The sequence below is a fragment of the Lissotriton vulgaris genome, chromosome 1_1 (assembly GCF_964263255.1).
Source record: "Lissotriton vulgaris chromosome 1_1, aLisVul1.2, whole genome shotgun sequence".
NCBI lineage: Eukaryota > Metazoa > Chordata > Amphibia > Caudata > Salamandridae > Lissotriton > Lissotriton vulgaris.
In genome coordinates this window covers 807,976,074-808,003,405 of record NC_141685.1, presented here as the reverse complement: position 1 = coordinate 808,003,405, position 27,332 = coordinate 807,976,074, and the positions used below count along the sequence as shown (strand labels likewise).

Below are 27,332 nucleotides of genomic sequence, written 5' to 3'. Positions count from 1 at the left end.
AGGCCTACTGCTCTCTCTTTAAAATGGATTCCATGTACCCTAGGTACATTTCCAATTGGTACTGGGCCACCTTATCAGACCCTGTAACTCAGGGCATAGGTGTACCCAGGGCCGCCAGGGGCTGCAGCATGTATTATGCCACCCCTGGCTGGCCTCCTAAATTTGACACAACTGGCTGCATGACAGCTGGGGCGAAGTCGTGTAATCACACTTTGCTTTAGATATAGTAGCCCTATATCTAACCATACAATGGACACCCGAGTTCCTATCAGTCACTCCTATGGCAGGCCTTGACAATCCTGAAGGCAGAGTGCGTGGGTTCGTGTAAACTGTGTTCTGGCCCGAGCCGAGCCCGGTTGCAGCTTGCGGAATCAAGACTCAATGGCTGTTCCATGATAACGCGTACCATATCGGTAACTCCGGTGTCGCGTTATCAAGGCATGTCGAGTAAGGTGTCATACGAATCGGGATGCTGCCCTCTCACCAACTCTGGCGACGAGGTTAGCATTCTGCCCTTCTAGAGGGGCACAACATGTACGTAACTGTGAACCCCGGTTAAAGTTAACTAAAGCCTCAGCTCCACAAAATGGATGCTGCCACCACAGACACGAGTCTGACCTCCTGCTGCTGGGAGTCCTTCCAGCGAGGAGAGCTTGGACATAGGGTTTCCTGTCGAGGGCGGTGTTCGCACCGTCCCAGACAGGGTTTGTGTATTCTGGGTAGGTAGGGCTTTTGCGAGAAGGTGACTGCGGAGTGGCACCCCGGTGCTCACTACGCATCTGCCGGTCAGAACCAGTTCCAGGGGCGCCAGCCCTGGCCTGGGGAAAGTCCGGCAGGGGAGAGGGGTGTAACTACCCCCCTTCCTGGTCCCACCCTTAGGGCAGGACCTAGTCATGTACCCACCCCTTTCTTTAGAATAAAGGCCGGAGCGGGGACCCTTCCAAATTAGATCATCTTTGAATCAAGAACTACTTTCTACGAAAGGACATTCAAGACTCTTCTCAAGATTTCTCCCTTGTGACTAAGGAGTAGTCACCCTGCATCAGCGGGCACCATCTAAGAACTCTGCGGTTTGCTGCAAGTCCTTCCTCAAGGATCCGACGGCCCAGCTCGACGAGAACCGGCTTCCCTGGCACCTCTGACCTCTACCCACGTCATCAGCTCAGCTGTGATCTGTGGGTGCGACGAGACCTCGAGGGACCGGCCATCATCAAAACCTGTACGCTTTCTTAACCAGCACGACCATCAAAGTAATTCCCTGGTGAGTGCTCTGGGGTCCGAGAAGCCCCGACCCTGAGCCGCTCCAGCACCGAAGTGCAGTCTCCCAGATCTGCGTGGGGCCCTTCTGCTCGCTGCTCAGCACGTTGTCTGGTCACTAGCCGCTGGCTTGTGCCCTTCTGTGACGACGTCCGACAATCAACACTGCTGGTCTGGTTGCTCCAGACTGGCCCTTGCTTCCATCTTTGCGAGAAGCACCCCGGACCCTCCTGGTCCACTCAAGACGCCATCTTAGGCCCATCACGTGGCCCTGAGATCTGCCAAGGCTTGTTGCCCCATCCTGGGCCCAGCGACGCCGACAGCATCATCCTTCGTGGGACAGCTCGCACCTCCACCGTGGTCGCCGACAACGCCTCCTGGTCCGTGAGACTGCAGAGCCTAGCGTTGCCCACTCACCTGGTCGAGGTGACGGCCAACCGGTGCCCTCCTGGTACCCTCTGACTACTGGCTAGTAGTACGAACTTGGTCCCCTCTGCTTTCAGGTATCATCAATCTCTGATCCAGGCTTGGATCTCTACGAACTATTCATCACTGGTCGCCGGCCAGCAACTCTTTTCTTCCGGCTCCTGGCTCGTCAGCGAAGACCCCGACGCCTGTAAGACTTGTGCAGCCGCAGCCCTCGTCGCTAGGTAACTCGGCATTTCGGTGCCTGCATAGCCTCTTTACTCTAGGGTCCTGAGTCCCTCGCTTCCGACTTGCCTTATCGGGTCCGCCCGAACCCTTAAACTTTCCGTGTCCTCGGACACTTGTTTTAAATTGTGCACTTGAAGTATTTTCCTAAGAGATTTGGTTTGTGCTTAGTACCCTGTCCTCATAAAGAGTACAGGGCTGTTGTGATTCTTAATAAATATCCTGTTTATTTTCATAACACTTGTGTGGTGTCCTTTCACTTGGTATTCAAGGGGTACATGTGTGGTAAACAGCTGGCTTAACACGCCCTCTCGAGTCTTTAGCCTTAGACTGCTCGTATCCACGCTACTAGGATAGCTGGTCTTTAGGTTGACTTACAACCAATCATCATAAGGGTCGTTTGGAACGATACATAGCGGTCGCTAGAATAGCGAACGCTGCATATCGGGCCAACTTCTCACAGTGTGCAGCAGTAAATGGCTGCAGAACAAACCAGACACAAGCTGCCAAGCTCTGCTGTGCACTTTCTTCTTCGGCCATTAACAGCTCTGTTTAATGCAGGGCAATTCCATCACGCCACCTGCGATAAGCGGCCTAACTCTCCTGTGCACTGCCAAAGGGCATATTCAGCATGCATTAGCCAAAGGACCTAGCAACCAACCTTGCACCATCTGCCAACATGTGTTGAACACAGCAGAAGTCAGTGCACAGCATTGGTTGGCCACCCAGGCAGCCTTGAATAAGCCAGGCCCAGTGTCCAATATGCCTGCGACCAACCCACCACTGGTTGCCCTTTGGTTGTTTACAGGTCCCCACCCCCTAATCTTTTTTAATTTGAAATTTATTTTCAGCACAAAATGGTTTTATTTTACAGCCCAGAAAACAAAGGCCATAACACGAAATCACGATTTTATTGCAGCAACCCTGTTTTTTTTTAGCTTTTTCTTTTCCATGCCTCTGTGTGCCTCTCATGCGCAAGGCCACCTCTCATGGTACCTCTCCCTCCCTACATTGCTGGGAATCCCCCCCCTCCCCCGCCCGCCCACCACTGCATGAAAATAAAAATAGCATTTTATAAAATCAAGTATAAAACTAGCAGAAAAAAACGGATTTATATCTACACAATGAAAGCACACTTTGAGTAAAGAATTACTTTCATACCACGTAAATCCATTCAGCATGTCTTTCTCTGTAAGCCAAGCAAATATGGACTAAAATGGAAAAATGCTCCTCCCCGCCCCTCAAATTTCTCCCCGTACGCATCGTCACAAAATTGGCATGTCGTTGCAAAGCTGATTATGCCCAATGACTGCCAATTTTTGGGCAATATAGCCAGAAGTCAAAACTTATAGGCAAATCAAAGAATGCCCTTTCAAAGGAAAGTGAGTCTGAACACACAAGTCATTAACAACGACAGAGGCTGTCCAATACCCCTGAACCAGGGACAGTTAATAGTAACACCTAACAAGAGGTTCAGGTACACAGATATAATAGCAACTATAAATTCATACTAGAAAATTCATTCAGGTAAAGAAGGAAGAAAAGAAAGAAGCCTATATTTCAGAACTAATTAAAAAAATACTCATCATTTATTAGACATATAATTTCAAGTAAAACACATTACAAATCCAATGAACGCTCACAGAAAAGTGTTGGCAAAACTAGGGCAACCAATTCATATTACCAAACACGTGGCTAACATACAGACATTACATGTACAGAAAGAACAACAAAAGCAAATATAATGTGTCCTTCACAATTTGTGGCCACAGAATGCGTCGACGGCGTTTCGGCCGCTGATTGACTATGCTGTCATCATCAGGACAAACAGTGGTTAGAGCTTTTTCAGTAACAGCATTAAAAGCAGACCATTCAAGATTTGAACGGCAGGTGCAGTACGTTAAAATGTATTGAACAAATCACAAGTCCTCATAACACAAGTCGAGGACTGATAAGAAAGCTTGCATGCGAGTGTATCTTCAGTAAGAAAAGAAGTCCATGGGGAGCATATAATTATGGCCCAGCGTTTGCCCAATCAATCAGCATAAGTCCGTGGGTCAGACGGGATAATTCGCAGCACTGCGAGCAAGGACGTAATGTCCGAAACGCGTCTGATGACTTGCACCACCACGAGAAAATAAAAGCACTTTAATTGAAGACTGGCGTCGGCGTTATCTGTTGTCTGCAAACCCGTCAGTGCGAGCAGGCACTTTTATGACGAGTCGGAGACGTACGTGTGTGTGTGTGTATATATTATATACACATACATATACACACACACACTTTAATGCTCAGCGCACCCACTTCAGGGAACCGAGCTCTCTGTAATGCAATAGGTCTTGCATTTTCCAAACTTTGACTTATTGGTATTTTAAATGACAATGCCTGTTAATATTGTCGGCTTTTTAAACGCATAACTAAAAAGGCAGTTTCATTTACAATTGCCAATAGCTCAAAATCTCGCAATTGCGAGACGTACTGCATTGCAAAGGCTTGTTTCCTTGCACCGGTGTCTTACCAAACATCTAACCGATAAGACTGCAGGGGCAGCACCTTTCTACTTTCTTTCCCCAGCAGATAACTTTACACTTGCATGAAAGTCCACAATAGACGCAGAAAACTAACTTGCTGAGCCATTCACCGTCCTAGGCGCAAGCAGAGCTGTGGGAGAGCAAAGGTTTGAACGAGAACACTACCCGTCCCTCCCCCCGCCCCCACTTATGTTACCCCAACGGACCCCAGTGTGCTAGCACGCTAGAAATACACAGATGGTGCTAGCCTGACCCCAGGCTGCAGAGTGTTTGTTCTGGCGAGGCCTTATGTCAGTGTCTCAGCGTGGTTCGTACACGTAGGCTGAAATTAGCGAAAATGCTCTGCTAACGCGCAGAGTACTCGCAGCTGTTTGAGCCCAGTGCCACGGTGTGTAGTAGTATCCCTGGAAAGTAAGGTAGAAATTGGCACGTGCGTGATATCCCCCAAAATTTGTCCAGTTCGGTTTTTGAAATGCGCACGCGAGAATTTGACGGGAAGAGAGAGTCCTCAGAAAAGGGCAGCAGCAGGTGCCGCCGAGCCGGGAAGCAGACGCTCTGCCCTGGAAAGCGCCAAGTCACCATGACTCAGAATGAAGGATGAGTGGCTCTGGCGTGCATCCCCGCCGCAGCCCAGCTCCCGGTTATTTTTAAACCACTTTGCTAAAGTAACCTTTAGATACGCAAAGTGCGCAGGAGCAGCTCCAAGAGCGCCCGGAGGGACAATCTGAGGGGGGGGGGGGGGGGGGGGGGGGGGACATTGGCTCTAACAAAATACCCAAATGAAACGTTAATGTTTTCGTGACAGCAATGCTCCTTAGTCAATTACTAGTAGAGGAATTCCTGAAACTGGAGATTGAGCTCCTTGCCAGGGAAGCCGTTCTTTCTCCACGTGTAGGCTGAGAACCGCGCCATGAAGCAGAGACCTCCAAACAAATGAGATATTTTGCACGGTTCATTTACGTCGGGTTATGAAAGTCTTGGGCTAATTAACTGGGATAGTAATAAACAAGGGAGACGCAACAAAAACGACGATAACACATAGGATAAAATAAAGGTATAGGATAATAGAAAGGGAAATAAAATAAAAAAAATAAAAAAAATATATATATATATATATATATACATACACATATATATATACATATATACACACACACACACTTGTTTTATTTCCCTTTCTATTATCCTATGTGTTATATATACACACTCACACATTCATAAATAATAGCACGAGAGGCACCACAGTAAATTAATTCAATGTATTAAAATACTTAAAAACAAAATACCGAGCTAATATCTAGACCCCCCCCCCCCCCCCAAGAAAAATAACGCTCCAACAATAATTACACAACAATGAATCAACCAAAATTAAGCCCATGAAATCCACAAAGGAGAAGTGAAGGATACTGTGGTCTAGTGCATGGATTGCTGATTCTTGGCAAAGTCATCTGGAGCTTGGTGGGATGAAGATGAAACCTACTCAAATTGTGAACGTTCAAGGTGAGGGTGCACGCAGCTGTAGGTCAGGATAAGGGGGCCAGGCAGGGCTAGACTTTGAACTTGGGGCCACAAAAAGGCAACACAGAAGAGGTAGGGGCCTTAAACAATCCTGGTTGCAAACTTTAATTAATGCTGCACGAGTCTTGCAATAGTAAGGTGATTGACTTTCGTGAAGTGGCAAGAGGCACCTGCAAAGTGCTTCCATCCTAAGATGATATCATTTTGTGAATTCTGACGTTGCAATTAGGCTAGCAAAGTATAGGCTCTGACTGGCTGCTCTCCTTTCTTCCAAGAAAGGAAGTTTACTCTGGAAATCTAATAGCATGGCACTCTAATACCTATGCCACCTACCCCCATCTTTCAGATGAAACAAGGGAACGCTTGGAGATGCCACGGCAGAATGAAGTCTTACATCTCTAGGTGACGTTGCATGTGCAGAATTAAACTGATTTTTTTCGATCTAGCTCAATCATCTGTATTCAACAATTACATTAGACCATGCTTTCATATCACCCGAAAGGGCCAAGTATGGAATGTTACACATCACTTTCCTATGACTGCCCCACCCCTGAAAAAAACCCACAGCTGTATTTTAATTCAAATGTTTCCTGGTCCAAGAATGCCTCAAGGTGTTTGCTTCTTCCGTTTTTGTTCTTCGGAATCCATTGCACACATGTGATGTTTAGAAATATCAAAGCACTGCTTCTGCTTAGCAACAGCAAGTAACATGTCTAACCATAGGTGCGTGTTAGTATATTGTTTATATGGAAAATAACAGGCTTTGAGCTTTTTTTTTTTTTAAATATATGTTTTGATTGTGTATGACTGGGAAGTGCTTGCAGTAGGAATGAGATCATGTGACCCAGCGTCACACGGACGTACCCGAGCCACCATAAATACACCGTTCAGACTGGTTTGATCTATTCTAGTTCACTGAAAAGGACCCAGATGTGTTGGTGAGGGGGACTGGAAGCAGTGGGGCGGAACAGGCCAGCCCTTGTTTAGAGTCCCTGAAAAGACGTTCCAAGGCTGACCGCTGAAGACCAGATTAGTCTAAATGGCCCAATCAGTACTGAAGAAGTGGAAAGCGCGATTAAAAAATTGAAAACAGGGAAGGCACCAGGCCCAGATGGCTTTACAGCAAAATTCTATAAAACATTCCCAACTATGTTAACTGGGCCCTTGATAAACCTATTCCAAGAAATAAATAGCTCTGGTGAAGTAAAAGGCACCCTGGCGGAGGCAACAATTGCAGTACTCCCGAAGGAAGGGAAAGACCCATCGCTCCCAAAAAACTACAGGCCAATTTCGCTAATTAATATTGACTGTAAGATTCTAGCAATGATACTTTCCGCACGTCTTCAAAAGGTGCTCCCACAATTAGTCCATCCATCTCAAGCGGGCTTCCTAAAGCATAGGTTGTCCAGTGATAACACACGGATTTTGGCGCATGTGTTGGAGAAATCTAAACTTCTAGAAACCCCTACAGTAGCAATAACGCTAGACGCCGAAAAGGCCTTCGATAAGGTTGATTAAGTCTTTCTCAAAGCAGTCCTCAATAAATTTAATTTGGGGGAAACATTTACACGGCTAGTGATGTCACTTTATTGCTGCCCCTCGGCGCGAGTTAGAGCTGGTGGATCGTTCTCATCTTCCTTTTGCTTAAAGCAAGGTACGAGGCAGGGGTGCCCTTTATCACCCTCGTTATTTTTGTTGGCAATTGAACCATTCTTACATCATATAAGGGAAGATCCTAAAATTGCAGGTATACCCTTTGGAGACTGCACGGTTAAATTGACAGCATATGCAGATGATGTGCTTGTCCTGTCTGAAAGGGCGGATGAGGCAGTGTCTGCACTCATGTCGGACATTGAAGACTTTGAGGGTTTCGGGCTATAAGCTCAATAAAGACAAGACGGAGGTCAAGCTGCTAAATAACATAGGGGATAAGGGGATCTTGGGGGATTCTGGTCTTACATGGCAGCCCAAATGCTTTAAGTACCTGGGGTTGGACTTCGATAAGGATTTAGTCTCCACTCTAAAAATAAATGAAGAATCGACTTTGAAAAAAGTATCTACTCTTCTAGAAAGTTGGTCCCCAAAGTTTCTCTCATGGTGGGGCAGGGCAGAAACTCTCAAAATGATGTTAACACCATTAGTTAACTACATGGCCAGTATGCTCCCTATGACGTTCTCTAATAATTTTGTCTTAAAAATAGACCAGCTGTTTGGTAACTTCCTGTGGCGGGGCAAGAAAGCCAGGATATCTCTAAAGAAATTACAACTGGCAAAAGATAAAGGTGGCCTGGGGCTACCATCGTTCAGAAAATCAGACAGCCTTTCTGTGTAAGCAAGGTGCTCAATGGTTAATGAAATCACCAACTTACACTCCTGTGTGGATTGACATTGAGAGATCAATAGTGGGCAAGGCTCCTCTTGAGTCTTTAATCACCATGGATCTGTCACACCTCCCTCACTCCAGATACATATTGTTAAATACCAGAAGGGCCCTACTTAGACTTGACCAAACGCATAAAACCAAATTGACATTCTCTAAATCATCATGCATGTCATTATGGAGAAACCCCTACCTTAAACACACGGGTGTGGAACTCTTCTGGGAGTCATGGTCCGAAAAAGGTATTAACCTGGCCGGAGACTTGTATGACAACAGCGAACCAATCCCGTTCTCAAGCCTACAAACGAAGTTTGACCTGGCCCCGATAGACTTCTATAATTTTCTAAAAGTTAAGGCGACATTAACCAACCGTAATTTCACACCCTACACTCCGTGGCTGATAACACATCTCCCACGCATCATGCACTCAGGTCACTTCGTTTCCAAGGTGTATAAACTGTTGCTACCACTGCCCAGCAAATCTCACAAAAAAGTGGAAGCGAAATGGGAAGCGGAACCTAACTCCACAGGAATAGAGTGGGATTGGGAATTGATTCATAAGTCAGCACTTGCCCACAAAGTATCACCCATCCTATTCCAGACGAAGTATATGCTCATAAATAGGTCGTTCTGGACTCCGGAAAAGCTATTTAAATGCAAATTACGTGATTCTCCGGAGTGCTGGAATTGCCAATCAGGGACTGGTGATCTTCCTCACATGCTATTCAACTGTCCCCTGCTGAAAGAATATTGGGAGAAAATATTTGTATGCATTCATCATGTGTTTAAGATAAAGCCAATGAAGGAATTTGTATATGTCATTCTAGGGGGGTTGGAACCGCGATTAACAAATGAGCATGATTGCCAGCTTTTGGATTTAATGTTGACACTGGCATGTAAGGTTATTTTGTGCAAGTGGAAATGTGCTAAGGAAGTAAATTTCAAAATTTGGCAGGAATGGCTGTCTTTCCTGAGAGGTGCCACGAATCAGGCGTTACAGTCCTCTACGTGGTGTCCATCCAATAAGAAATTATGGAAGTCACTAGACAGTTCATCCCTCCACTTTGAACCGCCTTGAAGCAATATGACCTTGTAGTAGTACCTTAGATATATGGGTGTGATCCTAGTTGCTATGTCAGAACTATCCCCATTCATCCACACGTCAAGTGTTTAACAACTTGATCAATAACCATGTGACAAGCAAGAGTGATTCTTCTCTTTATTCTCTTTATTTATATCATTTGTAGTTTCTGTATTGGTCTGACAACATCTGTATTAATTCACTTTTGATGGAAGATTTAATGTAATGTCTTTTGCTTTGTTTTCTTACTTCAATAAAAACGATTTGAAATAAAAAAAAAATAGAAAAGACGTTCATTCAAGAGACAGTGTTCCCTTCTAGAGATTGACTTTAAAACGCTACCAAGAGGGCCTCCCAGGTTAGACTGCAAGTTATCTCGGCTACTGGAATTATATCCGAGCCAAATAAGCCATCCCCTTGAAGTAGTCAATTAATAATAGTGATGGGGTCACAGTTAACTAGGTCTCCAAGTGAGTTCACAGATTTCAAATAGGTGGCATTGCTTTGAGGTGCTTCCCTTACTGCTGACTGGTTGCAGGTAGGATGGGCTTATGGTGTCGGAGCACGCTCGACTAAAATACAGGGTTTCTGAGTACCAGAAACATGTGGGGTGGAGGATAAAAAAAAAACAAAATCTTTAAGTGTGATGTGGGGTTGACTCATTTAATGGCAAGCTGTACTGAAGTTCACCACAAGGAAATTTGAGATAATTTGCCACCAACATCCCCAGACAGCAGTTTACTTGAAGGTAAACAGGACAAGGAAGGATGTTATAGGGGACCCACAGATCTACTGATCAGTGCGTGGCATCTGAAGGTTGATGCACACAAACCCCCATTGTCTTTGAGGGGTGTAATAGGTTGGAAATTAATAGACCCACACCAGGACCAAGCCCTGGCATAGATTAACCTCACCGCAATAATGCGAGGGGGGAAGTTGTACCACTGGAGTAGTCAGACCCAACCATGGTACTGGGGCCCTAGTTCCATTAGAATAAAAGAAAAAAATAGTATGGAGATACCAATAATCATTCAGGCTTGATATGCCCAATATCACATGGAGACACATGGAATTTGGTTATTTTTTTTTTCAAGATAATCTCCCACAGAGACAAAAGAGTAAAAGAGTCAAATACCGGTGCTAGTAGACTTTACAGTGGCCACATGGAGATCAAAGGTTGCCTACAGAGAAAGTAGGGAGCGTGAGAATATTTCAGGATTGAGGCCAAAGTCAACGTTTACCCCTACCTTGGGGATGGTGGGTAAAAATGTTGAAGCATTTGAAGTAGCAGTGGAGAGTGGTATTCACAAACTCTTAAACAATGACAAGAAACCACATAGTTTTAATATCAGTAAGGATGAAAGAGTAGCACTTAATAAACTTAGTATTAATACCACCTTAACAATTAAGCCTGCGGATAAAGGTGGTGGTGTTGTTGTTGTTTTTGACACCACAGACTATGAGGACAGGAGGTTGAAATTACTAAATGTTGAAGAACACTATGTGTGGGTGAATGCTACCTGTATAATAGAAATAGCACGTGAATGCTTAGATCTTTTAACAGATGCAAGAGAGGCCGGTTACATCTGTGAGGAAGAGTTTAGATTTCTGAACAACCTAGAACCCAAGACCCCGGCTATTTACGGCCTACCTTAAGTGCACAAACATAAATTGGATCCCCCCATGAGGCCTATTGTCAGCAGTATAGACTCTTTGTTGGAGCCGGTCAGTAAATTTGTGGACCATTTTATTAGACCCCTAGTGTGTAATCTTATTATCGTACGTGAGAGACTCGGCACATATCTCACTAGTAGAGGGCTTACCGTTCTTTGAAGAGACTCAGTGTCTGGTCACTCTTGACATTGAGTCTCTTTATACGAACATTCCTCAGTCTGACACAGTAGATGTTATTTATGCTCTCTTGACCAACCAGGACCTGGGTGGTGTCAACAAGGATTTTATTGTTGATTGTGTAAGACTAATCCTTACCAACAATGTTTTTTTATTTAAAACTGAATACTTCAGGCAGCTAAAGGGGACCAGCATGGGGGCTACATGTGCCCCCAGTCTGGCCTGCCTCTATGTTGTACAAAAGGGGGTGGTGATGGATGGAACTGGTCCTCGGAAGCTTGTTTCCGGTCCAGGGAAGACATGGATTGGCAGTTCGGGCGAACAGAGGTACCCTGCCAAGGTAGATTTCTAGGTCCCAGGGGGGGAATCCTGAGGATGATGGGGGTGGTGACAACGAGCTACGTATCAGAGACAATGGATTAAACCCAGATCTTTTGACTGGGTGTGAGTGTTTGATTGATTCAGATGCTCCGTCCATCACCACCCTTTTTGTACCGCTTTTGGCCGCCATAAGTGTGGCAGGGTATGCTCAGACGCGAGTCCCTTGCTCACTTTGCCACTGGATTCAAGCAAGCCGGGCTGAAGACGGCTGGAATGCCAGAAACCGGTCCTCAGAAGCTTGTTTCCGGTCCAGGGAAGACATGGCTTGGCAGTTCAGGCTGGACTGTTCCCATGAGGCACAGGGTCAGACTGATTTGCAAATAGCCATGTTGGAACTGGGGTGGCAGAGTGGGATAAAGAACGGTGATGGATTAAACCCAGATCTTTTGACTGGGTGTGAGTGTTTGATTGATTCAGATGCTCCCTCCATCACCACCCCCTTTTGTACTGCCTCTATGTTGGGCATTTTGAAGCCAAACATATACACAATGAAATGGCTCCTTTTTTCGAAAATGTAGCGGGCTGGTACCGCTACATTGACGATATTTTCTTTATTTGGGAAGGAACTATTGAGCTCCTTGAAGAATTCCTGAGTTGGATTAATCTAGGGGACCCAAACCTTAGGTTTACATCTTCCTATAGCACTAACAATGTTGATTTCCTGGACATCTCAATTGGAAATTCTAACAGCGCTCTAGCAGTTGAGTTATTCACTAAACCTATGGCTAAGAATACTCTCCTTCACTTTTCAAGTTTCTATCCTAAGTCCCAGAAGGAGAGTATTCCTTTTAGCCAATTCCTTCGGTTGCAAAGAAATTGTTCTGATGTGAAGGATTTCTATAAACATGCAGAAGTGCTTAAAAACAAATTTAAAGATCGGGGGTACCCCAGAAAATTTATCACACTCTCAAGAGGGCAAGATTTTATGACCGTGAGGCATTAATTCAGAAAACCAAGAAGGAAAGAGGTCAAATGAACAAAATTGTTTTTGTGAGCAAATTTTCTGGTCTGAGTAATAAGATAAAAAATGTGGTCAACAGAAACTGGCATATCCTGAATCATGATGAGGTCATTTTAGAGAGACCACTCTATGCGTTCAAGAAAAACAAAAACCTGCGTGACCTATTGGTTCACACGTATAGGGACAATGCTGTTGATCAACAAAGAACGATAGACAACACTAAAGTGGTAGGCAACTCTAGGTGTGGAACCTGTAATGTATGTCCCCGATGTATAGTTGCTTCCGAGTTAACCAACAATGGAAATACTGTGAAATGTAGAACACATAACTGTAGAAGCAAGAATATTATTTATCTTTTGACCTGTCCCTGTGGGCTTTGCTACATTGTTGAGACAGGGAGAGAAGCCCTTATCAGGTTCCAAGAGCATAGGTCTGCTATAAAAACTAAAAAGATCACAGCCCCCATTGTCACACACTTCCTAGAAAAAAAGCATGGGGAGAGTGACTTCAAATGGTTCATCCTGGAGAAGGTAAAAATTGGCAAGAGGGGTGGCAGCATTACCACAATGCGCAAACAGCTAGAACAATGGTACATTTCGTATTTCAACACTGTGAGAAAGGGACTGAACTCCAGGGAAGAATGGGAAAGGATCATTGGAGCTGTATAGTTGAACTGCTTGGTTAAGGACAGTTTTGTTCCTTCTGTATTATTAGTGTTAGTCCTTCTCCTCTTATTAGACGGGAAAGTGCAGAAAAGTTTCAGCCAGGTGGGTGTTAGTTATTCCCTTAGTACTCTATAGAGGCAAAAATAGCCACTAGCCTCTGTTTTATTCAAGGGATACCTCTTTGTTGGAGGAATTGCGCCTGTTGTGGTGCGCGCTCAGACTACACTAATGCCTATAGTCTGGTGGTGTAATGTATGGGATACCCTTCGGGGGTATTTACTCTATGGACAGATTATCGCTATGGACATGTTTGGCATAGATAGCACTAATGCATAATTATGGGCTGCACAATATGTGTCTTTATTTAGTGCCTGCTGCACGGATGGACGGGCCACTGTATGTGTGTTCGCCGTATGGTATTAGCTTTGGGCATTCACACATGCAGTGTTTTGTGTATATTTTTTGTATATTTATATATAAATTTTTTTTGCTTGTATGTGATTAATATATGATGCTTTTGTAGGGGGAATAGCGTTCCACTTGTACTTTAATTACAAAATTGTGCGTTGTGCAGGTTAGAGCGGCACCCCGTAACATGGTGTATATTCCAACTCAATTTATAATTTAGAGCGATGTACAACCTATGGTGGCGCCCTTTACTGTGGTGGAGATGCCGCCTCGAGGTTTAGATAACTGTCGACTACATGGGCTCCATGTTTGATTGGATGACCTACTCGGTGTAGCAGTATAGACTAGGTTGGATAGTCCTATTTTTATTTTTAATTACTCAGAACGAAACAGGAAGTATGAGACCGGGCGAGACCCGGATATCCGCAATTATGATATGCTGCCGCGTCCACTATGAGTATTTAAAAAACGGTCGGGTATTGCTTAGGTCTCCAAGTATGAAGACTGGAGTGCGCTGACACGCGGGACGCCGGCGATTTGAAACACTACGGTAATTAAGAGTTACGGGTGATGCTGTGGGCCGGTAGCGCTGGAGGCTTAAACCGGACTCCTTAGCATGTTTGTTTGTTTTTTTGACGTTCTAGGTGGTATTAGTTTTTAAAAAGACAAGGCATATGATGAAACCGCCAACATGCTGCCGTGTGACACTGCTTATCAGTGTAAGTATGGCGTCATGTGCGGTGTTCTAATGGAGACTGATTAGAGGTACTGGTGATATTGTGGGCCGGGCGCGCTGTAGGCATAGATCAGATTCCTTAGTGTGTCTTTTGCTTGGCATTCTAGGTGGTATCCGCTTTTTAAAAATAAGGCATAGGAAGAAACCGCCAACACGCTGCCGTGTGATAAAGCCCGCTAGTGTGAGTATGGCATCACGGGCGGTGTTACAATGCAGCCTGATGGTTTTTCAGACCCAGAGAGTGACTATCTCATCCTGTGTCTTTAGGTGGCCGAGCATTAAGAAGCCTAACAGGAGCTTAATGAGTCTACCGCGTGTCTAGGAGACATTACATATTGAAAATATGTGAGTATACTGTCACCCCCATCAAGGAATAACTGTCTCAATGTAGGCATGTATGTACCTTGGACTCATGGGGGAATCTTTGTATCTTATTATTTTGCAGCGAATAACTGAATTTTTATCAGCCTAGTGCTACTTAACCAGAGATAATCCTGGATTTTAATCCTTTATGCGGAAATAAGCACCGTACGAGGTGGGTCTGACTTTGCATTTGTTCGTGCCCATGTAGCGTCTTTGCAAATTGAATATGGTTGGGTGACATCCATTGTAAGTCGTGATGCATTTACTCTTGAACTGAAGGAGTTCCTTCTCGCAGGACGAGATGACTTGAAAGGACATCGGAGGTATCTACCCCGAAGTGGCACATGTGTTAGAAATAGTTTGTGAGGTATGGGACTGTTGAGCACAAACATATGATTTATGACATGATTTTTCGCAGATAGGATAGTCTTGTTGTTCCCCTCAACTGATAGCCTACCAAGAGGGACTCATTTGTACTCTCCCCAAAATTTGAAAGAGGAAGTTTTGCCCTTGCATCCTGACTTTATTAGCGGGCCGTGAAGACAATTATAAGGCTCATGTTTATTAAAGAAATGTGACATAAAAAACATTGCAATTGTTTAACAAACAAGAGAATATGTATGAAATATTAAAGGGGATCACTAGGAGAGAATAAGTACCGTGGTGATGTATATGACCATAGTGATATGCTAAAAACAACAGGAGTGAATTGCCCTCCAAGTAAATTCTCATTGAATTACTGTGTTTTGTTAAGAAAAAGTATTTGGGATGATTAAATGCTGTAATCTCTGTACCTGTTATGTTAATTAATGTGTTGTGATACTTTTAAATAACACTCAAGACAATGTAATTATGAGATGTGCTTTATAGGATTCATTGTGTATGTACATTTTTTTAAATAATTTTTCTTGAATTACAGAAATAACTGGGAAGACATTATATGTAATCCTGATGAAGGTGGTTTTATTAGAAGGTCCGCCGAGACGCGTCGATGCAAAAAAGAAAGGAGGATTATGCTCTATATTAACTGAAGATAATTCTGACGCTCTGCTGAATTAAGTTTCTGTCTGTGACCTACTTTTTACCAATAGGAATCTAATTGTTTCCTTATTTGAACTGTACCGGTTTTAAATTATTTTATGATTTATTGTAATATGAATAAACTGTCTAGTATTTTCTCATAATTTTGTTTGTTTGTACATTCTGCCTCGCTAGTATAGTATCACGTTAATGTTGTTGTTTCTATTCATGTGTGTTTGAGAACGTACGGTCTAACAGTAAGGTGTCCCAAAGGGAATTTTTTGCTTGATGAAAGTCTATTGTGGTACTCCATCCCTTTGGTTGTGGGGTCCCTCTCTCTTTTATTAGAGCAGCAGGGTGCAACCAACATGTACTCAAAGCACCTACATTTCATTGTTCTTTAACCAACTACATTGTCCCGGATTGGCTCAGCGTGCAGGAAGGTCATGTCTCAGGTTAAAAACAAAGATCGAAGGTTTGCAGCTAAGACAGACCGATGGACCCCCCTCTCTCCGAATCACATCTTATGTGCAAGTTTAATCAAAGAATGGAATAGTGTAACCTCAACGTGTGCCAACACTTCTGTGGGCAAATACACCAGTGTTAGAATGATTCAAGATATATCGGGATTGAGTTTGCCTGTTCACAGTTCAAATGTACATGAAGCAAAAGTAAAGCAACTTTAAAATGAAAGAAACTGGACCTAAAAGGGTTTAGGTCATCAGAAGGAAGTGTTCTTCATGAAAAGGTACCCACAGTAAATGTTTACTTACTATTAAGTTACAGTGACATGTAGAAGCCACTTCAAGATTGTCAAGACATCAGGCTGCTTATCCCCACTCGATTTTAAAGTACAAACTCCTCTATTCTTAAATGTACACAGTGCCAAAAACACGGTCTAGTGAATATATAAACACGAGGACCCTTCTAGTCCCTGATGGACTCCGTAGGAGAATGATGTAAATCGGTTTGGTGTGATTACGGGGAATAACTGGCATGGTAGGCCACAATATTCTATATGTAGGCAATCTATGTCACTGTTTTCAGTTTGTATGGCGGATAAAAGGTGAATGTACACTCACAAATTCTTAAATACTGGTAGATCTCATTCGCATTCGTCAAATCACAATAATTTACTAGGATCAATAATTAAATCTGCAGTGGGTTGTCAGCATCCGGGAGGGGCTGGGAGCAGAACCCGAGCAGACACACCCTGGAGACACGGGAGGAGTGGGAAGAATCAACGGACTAGTGCCGGGTACAGGAGAGGCCTCTGGGGGGTCCTGCTGGATATTTCTCCTAAGGATGTCGGTGCTCGGCCGCACCGGTCAGCAGCCCCTGGCTCCGGGTCAGCACTGCCACAAATAAAGCGGCTCGGGTGAGACGGTTCTGCTCGCCCCGGGGTACGTGGCGCAGGCGCAGTAATGGAGATGACAACACTGAGCGCATGGCTCCCGCTCGCGTGTGTCCGCTCTGACGTAGACGTGCGGTCTTCGTCAGAGCAAACAATAGTAAATTATTCTGATTTGAAGAATGAGGAGATCTACCGGTATTTAAGAATTTGTTGGTGTACATTCACCTTTTATCCGCCATACAAACTGAAAACAGGGACATAGATTGCCTACATATCGACTACCGTGGCCTACCATGACCAGGTATTCCCTGTAATCAAACCTCACAATACCATATATGAGCCCTGACGAAGTTCCACAGGAACGAAACGCGTTGGCTGATGCGGAGGCTTTTTTAACCAAGAAATTGAACAATAAAGTTTTTTGAAGATCTTTGGAAATTGACTGAACTGTACTGCTTTGCGCACAGTCCCTTTTTGGATAATCATTTGGTATCTGTGTCTACAGTGGAGCCCAAGTGTGGCAAGCTCCGGTCATGTGTTGCACTACTCATGGACTAAACTTGTTAAACTAAGAAATTTGAGTGCCTTACCAGGGTCAGCTGCACTGTGCTTTATTGGAAATCGTTTTGGTGTGTCTCGGTGTCAATAATAACGTTTATCATGCAGTGCCTGCAGTTAACTGTTGCAACCTGAAGAATAAAGAAGCGCACTACAGAGCTCCATGTGTGGCGTGGTAATTTGCATGCTACTGGGATAGGGAGGACGTTATATCTGGCGACTAGTAGGCGATAAGTGCCCCAAAGAAACAAGAATGCTCTTCCTGAGAGTTTGCAGAGGTCCAGCAAACTGCTCATGCATGCCACGTGTGCCTCAGTAGAAGTGAACCAGGCTACAATTGGTGTATGTGGAGTGAAAGTGCCACTCTAGCAAGCGCAAGAATTTCGATGAAGGCGAAGTTCCTACGGAAAGGCAAAGGCACAGTCGGCCAGGAATCTGCTGGTAAAGCTGAAAGGAGGAGTTACAGCCAAACAATGTACCACAGAGACTTTATATTCACCACAAAACATTGGCGAAAAAAGGCAGCAACAACAACCACACAAAAGCACTGAAGGCAGTTTCTGTTGCAAATACATGCCAAAAGCAGAAGCAACCAAGAGCAAAGAAACCATAAAGACAGTGACAAGCAGGTGTGAAGAATAAAACTGTACTCATCAAGGAGAACTAAGAAAGAGTCCTACAAGTTCAAGACTAGCCCTGGTCGAAGACCAATGCGTGCAAAGTAGCAAGCAGCATCTGCAACGATTCAAGTGAACACACACAGGGATCATGCGTATGAGCTGCTGGTACTCAAAAGCAACAACCGGAGGTAGCCATTTGCACTCAGCACAACTCAAAAACTCTTCAAGATTTTATAGGGTATCAATGGCGGCCAAGACGAGTGCCAAATATGGTGCTGATGCCTTCCTGAAACCACTGCTTTCATTCGATACTACTAAAACGAAGAGTACTGGCACCAAATGAACTGTACCCACTCACTACGGCGAGCCGTATTTAATCAGGACAAGCTATTTTTAAGGCCTACCTCGCCCATTCTGACGAGCTGACCTGAGCTGGTGTTCTGTTTGCTCACTAAGTGAATAAGCAAAAAAGATGCCTTTAAAACTTGTTATCTTGTCACATTTGCAAGGTTTTCAGAGAGGTCAAATGTCAGTTTGCCTTCTTAAATTCACTTTTCTTTCTGTGACCGAAGTTGGAAGAGTTTGTAAAGTGAACTGTGCAACAATCACACTGTGCAAAGCATGTGAAACGAAAGGCTGTAAGATTTCAGGATTTATTTCTAGCTACACTAAAATAGCCTCAAACAAGGAGAGGGGCTCTTTAAACCAAAAGGAATAGAGCACCATAAACAGTTTAGTAAAAAAAAAAAGGTTTCCTTTTGGTGTTGTCTTACCTGAAGACCAATCGTGCCGCACCGTTCACTCAAATCAAACACACTAAAAGAACCAGAAACAAGTTCTAAAGCACTTACAAGGAAAAGGGTTATAATAAAAAACAAAATGTGTTCACAAATATTTATTTATCATTAAAAACCATGCCCCTTGATCTACAAATACATAAAGATTAAAAACATGACAACATTTTTCTTTAAAAACCACAATGCACATCTGGAAAAAAAATGAACAGGAGAAAAGCAGACAGTTCACTTTGTCTTACTGAAGTTAACGAATATGCTACTTACCAGTATGCATCTGTTCTTGGCATGTAGGGCTGCTTACATTCATATCTGTGCATAGAATACATAGCAGTCCCTCCATTAACAGCGGCCGCCCGTGCCATCTGCAGCAGTTTGGAAAAGTGTTTTTAGAACAGCCTGCCCTACAGCAGCCTGCTGTTTGGAGTGCACATCAACACAATAATGTTTGGTAAATGTGTGTGTGGTAGACCATGTGGCTGCTCTACATATGTCTTCCAAAGGAATATTACCAAGGAAAGCCATGGAGGCCCCCAACTTTCTGGTGGAGTGGGCCCTTGGTGGAATGGTGAGAGTACGCTTGGCTTTCAGATTGCAGATCTGAATACATTTAACAATCCACCTAGCTATACCAGCTTTGGAAATGGGGTTACCTTTGTGTTGTGGCGCAAAGGCAACAAAGAGTTGTTTAGTCTTTCTAAAATCCTCGGTCCTATCGATGTAATACATCAGGGCCCTTTTGACGTCAAGGGTGTGGAGCATTCTCTCCGCCAATGACTCAGGATTTTGGAAGAAAACAGGCAACTCAATAGTCTGGTTAATATGGAATTGAGACACTACCTTAGGAAGGAATTTAGGGTTAGTGCGAAGCACCACCCTGTTGGAATGAATTTGAATAAATGGCTCTTGGATAGTTAGGGCCTGGAGCTCACTAACTCGCCGCAGCGATGTAATTGCTACAAGGAAAGCCACTTTCCACGTCAAGAATTGAATCTCGCAGGAATGCAGTGGTTCAAAGGGAAGACCCATCAGCCGGGTGAGGACCACATTGAGGTTCCACTCCGGAGCTGGTGGAGTCCGCGGAGGGATGACTCGTTTGAGTCCTTCTAGAAAGGCTTTAATGGCAGGCACCCTGAAAAGTGAGAGGTGCTGCCTGTTCTGGAGATAAGCGGCCATTGCGGATAGATGTATGCGAATGGAAGCATAAGCCAGATTACATTTGTACAGATGGAAAAGATAACAAATGATGTTATGAATAGATGCATCTAGCGGGTTAATGTTGTGGTCTGCACAATAAATGACAAACCGCTTCCACTTTGCCGCATAGCACGCTCTTGTGGTGGGCTTCCTCGCCTCCCGGATGATGTCCATACAGTCGGGAGGCAAGTTTAGGTAGCCAAACTCTAAGACCTCAGGAGCCAGATCGCCAGGTTGAGCTGTCGCAGATCTGGATGCTGAATGTCGCCATGGCTCTGCGTCAGAAGGCTGGGTGTGAGGCGTAGCCTTTGATGTGGTACCACGGACAGTTCCAGAAACGTGGTGTACCATGGTTGGCGAGCCCACGTTGGAGCAACCAGGATGAGAGTCATCGAGTGCTGCCTGAGTTTGCGTGCCACCAACGGTATCAGAGGTGCTCGGGGAAAAGCGTACACAAATTTGCCTCACCAGTTCATTCATATCGCATTGCCCTGCGACTGTGGGTGTGGGAACCTGGCGGCGAAGCTTTGGCATTTTGCGTTCTCCCTTGTGGCGAACAGGTCTATCTCTGGATGACCCCACCTTTGGAAGTACGGTTGGAGTACTGATGGATGTATCTCCCACTCGTGCATTTGGTGGCTGCACCTGCTGAGCAGGTCCGCCATCTTATTGTCCTTGCCTGGGAGGTGTTCTGCCATGAGGAAGATGTTTCTCTGAATGGCCCACTTCCACATGCTCTGAGCCAGATGAGACAGCTGTGGAGAGTGTGTTCCTCCCTGCTTTTGAATGTAGTACATGGCCGTCATGTTGTCCGTCTGGATCAACACGACCTTGTTGCACAGATGTACTTTGAAGCTTTCAGTGCCATGAAGATCGCCATCAGTTCCAGAACATTGATGTGCATCTTTCGTTGCTGTGGTGTCCATAGTCCCTGCACAGTGTAATGGAGTACATGAGCTCCCCATCCCTGGAGAGAAGCGTCCGTTGTCAGGATGATCTGTGGCACAGGCTCTTGGAACGGTCGTCCCTTGCAAAGGTTTTGTGGATTCCACCAATGCAGAGAGTTGTATGCCCGACCGCTCACCAACACTAGGTCTTTCAACTGTCCGTGAGCCTGAGTCCACTGACGTGCTAAGCACTCCTGAAGCGGACGCATATGTAGTCTCGCGCGCGGGACAATGGAGATGCAGGAGGCCATCATGCCTATCAACTGCATGAACACTCTTGCTGGAAGCGAGTGTTGAGGTCTGAACTTCTGTATCAGCGATTGAATGCTGCTGACCCTCACTGAATTTGGCTGTGCTGTGGCTGCCAGTGTGTTTATGGTCGCACCCAGATACTGCCGTATGTGGGCGAGTTGGAGTTGGGATTTTGGGTAATTCAGTGAGAATCCCAGATCGTGCAGTAGGTGAATGGTGTGGGACATGTGGGCGGCACACTGCTGGGCTGACTTCGCCTGGATGAGCCAGTCGTCCAGATAAGGGTAGACGTGGATGTTCTGTCTCCTGAGGTGCGCCGCCACTGTCGCCAGGCACTTTGTGAACACCCTGGGTGACATGGTGACTCCGAAAGGCAAAACCTTGAACTGGTAGTGCTGGTTTTGTATAGTGAACCGGAGGTACTTCCTGTGTGAAGGGTGCAGTGGAATGTGAAAGTACGCATCCTTTAGGTCTAAAGTCGCGAGAAAATCCCCCTGACTGAGCAACGGGAGCACTTGTTGCAGGGTCAGCATATGGAAGTGCTCCGACAGGATGTAGTGGTTGAGTGGCCTGAGGTCCAGGATGGGCCTGAGGGACCCGTCCTTTTTTGGTATTAAGAAGTACAGGGAGTAGACCCCTGTGCCACTTTCCTGCACAGGCACGAGCTCTATTGCTCCATTTTGCAGCATGACGCTGACCTCCTGCTGCAATAAGTGCAAATGCTCGGCCGACATAGGACGGTGTCTTGGGGGCATGTTGGGTGGAGTGGATGTTAACTCCAGACAACCGTATTGTACAAGTTTTCTGACCCACCTGTCTGTGGTGATGGACTTCCAGACTGGCAGGAGCTGCTGGAGTCTCCCCCCGACCGGTGTTGTGTGGTCGGGGGGCAGTGACAAGGCGTCACTGTTTGTTGGTGCCAGAGGATCTGGAGTTGTTGTTTCCACGACCTCTGCCCTTGGCGCTGTTACCACAATATCCACCTCGACTTTTGTTGGTGTATGTGGACTGAGTGTTGCCCTTGTAGTACTGCGTGGCCTGGGAGAGCTGGCCTCTGGAAACGCCTCTAGTACTTGAGCGATGAAAAGACCCACCCCTAAACTGCTGGGACTGTAAGGACCCCATGGATTTAGCAGTTTCCGTGTCCTTTTTGATTTTTTCTAGGGTGGTGTCAACCTCCGGGCCAAACAGGTGATCTGGATTCACTGTTTGATTAAGGATGGTGGTTTGGATCTCCGGCTTAAATCCAGAGATTCTCAGCCAGGCATGTCGTCGTAGCATAACACTAGTGTTGACAGCCCTGGCTGCGGTATCAGCCGCGTCCAGAGCGCACTTAATTGAAGCATTAGAGATCAGCTTCCCTTCCTGAATAAGCATCTCAGCCGCTTCCTTGTATTCATCAGGCAGGTGCTGCAACAGGGTCTCCAGCGTGTCATAGTGTGCCCTGTCATACCTCGCCAGAAGTGCTTGTGTGTTTGAAATGCACCAGATGTTGGCTGCATGTGCTACTACCCTCTTCCCCGATGCCTCAAAGACCTTAGATTCTTTGTCTGGGGGAGGAGCATCACCCGTAGTCTGAGAATTAGCCCTCTTCCTGGCATTTGAGACGACAAGGGAGTCCAGAGGCAACTGTCCATTGATGTAGGTAGGATCAGTGGGAGCTGACTTTTATTTCTTTTCAATACTAGGGTTTATCACCCTCGCCCTGGTAGGCTCTTTAAAGATCTCGCCAGCATGTTTCAAAACACCTTTCAGCATAGGCAGAGTCTTGACAGTTCTCTCTGAGACTGAGAAGGTATCAAAAAGGAAGTTGACATCAACAGGGTCCGCATGGAGCTGGACGTTGTGATTGTTAGCTGCCCGTTCAATGAGGGCATTGAAAGCTGCAGAGTCTTCTGTAGGAGACGTTTTTGCAGAAAATAGTTGAGGGTCTTGTCCTGCTTGAGGATCACCTGGGTCAGCACCAGCGGCCCAGGGTTCGTTGGTATCCTCAGGGTCTTTATAGACAGGATAACTGTACTCATCCTCATCATCTCCCTCTCCAGCGTCCAAATCAAAGTAAGTGGGCGAAACATTATGAGTCTGTGGAGAGAGTGGTTCCACCAAGACGGGAGTGAAAGCAGAGTCCTTCTTTTTCTTGAGAGGAATGTTGTAGGACTCCATTGGACGTTCTGGGGCGATTTTCCGCTTGTGGAGGAAAAGCCTGCCCGTTTTGGCATCATAGAAGTGTTCCTGATGCTCGTCCACTGAAGGTAGTCGAGGCTGTGGGCCGGGGACCACCGTTAACTACTTCGGCGCCGAGGAAACCTTCTCGGGAACGCTGGCGACCGCCTTAGGAGCGAAAGCCTTCGGCGCAGTCTTGGGCGGCAACGTAAAATGAATGGGCGTGAACGCCTTATGCGGTTTCTCAACCGGTTTCGTAGGCGGAGGATCCTTCGGTCCGACCGATAAGGTCTTGTCCCTGATGCGCTGTAGGGAGTCCGTCACCTTCTTGGTGAACGCGGCAGATGGGCGCGCCGGTTCGACGGAATCCTTCGAGGCCTCACCAGGAGTCGACTCTCGGGGTGCGCTGCTCTTGGCCCTGTCCTGTTGACCCGAAGGTTCTTGTGACTCCGCGACATGCAGTCCTTTCTTCGGGTCACCGAGAGCTTTCTTCGGGTCGGCGAGCCCTTTGCTGGTGTTGACCGTCTTCGGCGCCGACGCGCTCGGCTCGACCACCTTGACTTTAGTCTTCAGCGCGGCAGACTTCGTCTCGACGCCCTTGACTTGAGCCTTCGGCTCGACAGCACCCTTCGGCTTCTTCGGCGCCGAGGGCTCCGAGGCCTTGGAGCCGATCAAAGCGATGCACACTTTCGGTTTCGAGGACGGCACCTGCGCAGTTTCTTGTGTCGAGACCTTAGGTTTCACTTTCGATTTCGATTTGCTATGGTGCGGCTCAACAGCAATGTCCGTGGCCGAGCCCGAAGGCGGGGCCGTAGAACCCGTTGTAAGATCTTGGGTAAGGCCCGATGGCGATCCCTCGACCTGAGCCTTATGAATTGGCACGGCCCCAGAGTCAGTTTGAGGAAGCTCTTCGTCCGAGCTATCCTCCATGGCCCCGAGTGCCCCGTCGTCATTTCCTACCTCGTCGACGACTTCTTCAGCCTCGAACATCTCAGCATCCGCGTCGTAGTCTTAGTCGACGTCCGACGCGGGGTTCGACTCACTAATGTCCTGGATAGATTCTTCCTCGACATCCCCTGCATCGAAGATGTCCACAGGCGCCAGTGCAGCAAGCTGGGCCTCCTGGCGAGCAGCTTGATGAAACTTAAGCGTCTTCTTGGACCTGAAGCGTGAACAACCCATACACTTGGCTTCATCGTGGTCCGGCGACAGACACTTGTTGCACACCGGGTGGACGTCGATGTGGGGATACTTCGAGTTGCAGACGGGACATCTCTTAAATGGACTACGGTCCATGATGAACGGTCGATAGGGTCCGAAGCGTCGACTGGGCCTTCCGCGTCGAAGCACGCGGGTGTGGGGAATCCCGCTCGGAACCGAGCTGGAGGAACTAAGACCGAACGCAAGACTATACCGACGTATTAGACTAAAGACCTTTTGGTCTTAAGAAAGTTTTTTATCGATTCCGACAAGAGGGAATTCAAAGACATCCGAACCTAATGGCGGAAAAAAACAATCTGAGGATGGAGTCGATGCCCATGCGCACTGTAGTCCAGGGGAGGAGCCACCTATCTCGTGATACTTCAAAGACTCTTCCAGGACAACAATGTGCAATCATCCGGACCCAACACTAGGCGGCGATCTATGCACAGATATGAATTCAGCAGCCCACATGCCTCGAACTTCAGATTAACTTGGAACAACAGAGTGCATGAATTTTTCATTTCCTGTCGCCACAACACTGCTGACCCTTCTGAATTTAACAAAAGAATACAGCGTTGACGTGTTTCGGTGGCGTTAAGTCGATAAAAACTACCTTCATCAGGACAGATTAAGTATATTCTCCTTAATACTGGTGTTACCTAATTCAAAATAAAACAAAACATTTTATAACCTTTCAAAAAAAAAAAAACATTTTTAAAAACTGAGCCAATTTACAAAATGTTTACAGACTTCATTAGCTTGTTTGCAATTGAATCTCAACAAAGTTTAAAGGATACTTTCACTGTGTCTATCATAAAGACTGTAATGTCGAAACTCAAAACATTGCTGACAGTCAATTAAAAACGAATTATATTCCTCTGTGTACATTTCATTATTTCTTGACCCTCCCCGTTTACTAATATTCTTTGTAAGTGCTTCATTCTTGGTTAAGTAGCAATCTACACATTCATTTTTACAAACAAAAAGTTATTGTATTATATAAATAAACGAACTCACCTGTGCAATTGCACATGTGTGAGGGTTTTCCTGGATATTATTAAAAGGGATATTTCAATATTCCAATGTCGTCGTTGACAATCTATAGAGTATAGCAAAATTACTATTATTACTCCAAATTTATTAGCGTAGAGGTTGCAGTTTCAATGGCCCTTTACCTTTAAAAAGTTCTGTGTTCGTTCTCACAACTGATTCTTCTTGGTCACTCAGTGCGATAACTTTAAAACCACCCTGTCAGTCAAAGCATAAATACACATAGATATGATACTGATGCCCTCTAAGTTTAACATAACCTAAATAGCCTTCACAATATCAAATCTTTTAATATTACCTTCTTTATTCGTACATGGCCATCATCTATTTATTGCTGGATAGCGCTGTTATTTTTCCACACTCGTCTATCGGTTTGCCTATTTAAACAGAAAGTAACCTGTTTTGTTGGTTTATCTATCTTTTATTGCCGTCTGACAGAATATTAAAATAACGTGCATCCAGCAGACAAGGTCTCACCTTTTACGAATTGCTTGAACCTACATACGATGGTTCTGCGACCCGGGGTATGGTGCGGCCGTGGCTGCATCCATAGTGACAGATAAATAAAAAAATCCAAACAAGATGATTACTCTCTTATTCGGACTAGTTTTTGCACATTTTTACACAATTCATAATATTCCTTATCTTCCCCATTTTTATCCTTAATCACTCTAGGTTTATGGCTCACTATATTATTCCAATTAAGTGTTCCATGTGCTACCTCCATCTCTCGTTTATGACATTCTGACTGTTCACGCGACCTCACTAACGTTTTAAATTTTGCTTAATTACTTAAGAAGGGTTTAACTTTACTGACTCCCAAAGCTAAAGCTTACTACCCTCCCCCACAGTGGCTTAATATGTCCCATTATTCCACATGAACTACCCGCTCACTTTTTTTATCCAACAACTTGTTTTCCCCGATTTCGGCGTGTGGCGCGCTATATATCGCAATGCCCAATTGAAAAGTGCGCGCTCGATCTCAATGGCACTTTTTAACTACGTCATTCACCGACGTTTTCAACGTTGCCACACCTCTTTCGCTTTCAATAATACTTTATTATTCCTTAGTCGGCTGACAATAACACTGCCTTAAATTCGGGTTACACCTATATAATCTGATCGTGGTAACCCAGTTTTCGGACCCGGTCTCGATATTTTATTTCTTACGGATGCGGAGTTGTCATCCATTAAAGGGCATGCCCCTCACAATTTTAAAGCCTCATCTTTATTAATGATAATGCCATCAATTCCTTACATTTTTGATTGGCTCATGAAAAAAGATGCTTATTCACGGTCACTCACCCATTCTATCCCCACGGGTTTATTTTGTTTTATATTGCTGTTGACCAATTTGTTGATACATACGGTCAGGTACAATAATTTTAGTG

The 27,332-nt window shown here is 45.3% G+C and overlaps 1 protein-coding gene across 7 annotated transcripts in view; it reads right to left on the bottom strand.

Annotated features, from left to right (window-relative positions):
- The window catches only part of RC3H1 (ring finger and CCCH-type domains 1), an 828,931-nt gene that overhangs the window by 763,435 nt on the left and 38,164 nt on the right, over window positions 1-27,332 (bottom strand). Inside the window, exon 2 of one of the 7 annotated variants that reach the window (XM_086956790.1) lies at window positions 25,909-25,990. The exons of the other annotated variants lie outside the window; for them this stretch is intronic. The gene's annotated coding sequence lies outside the window, so the exon portion shown is untranslated. The remainder of the gene's footprint in view (window positions 1-25,908; window positions 25,991-27,332) is intronic. 7 annotated transcript variants of the gene reach the window in all.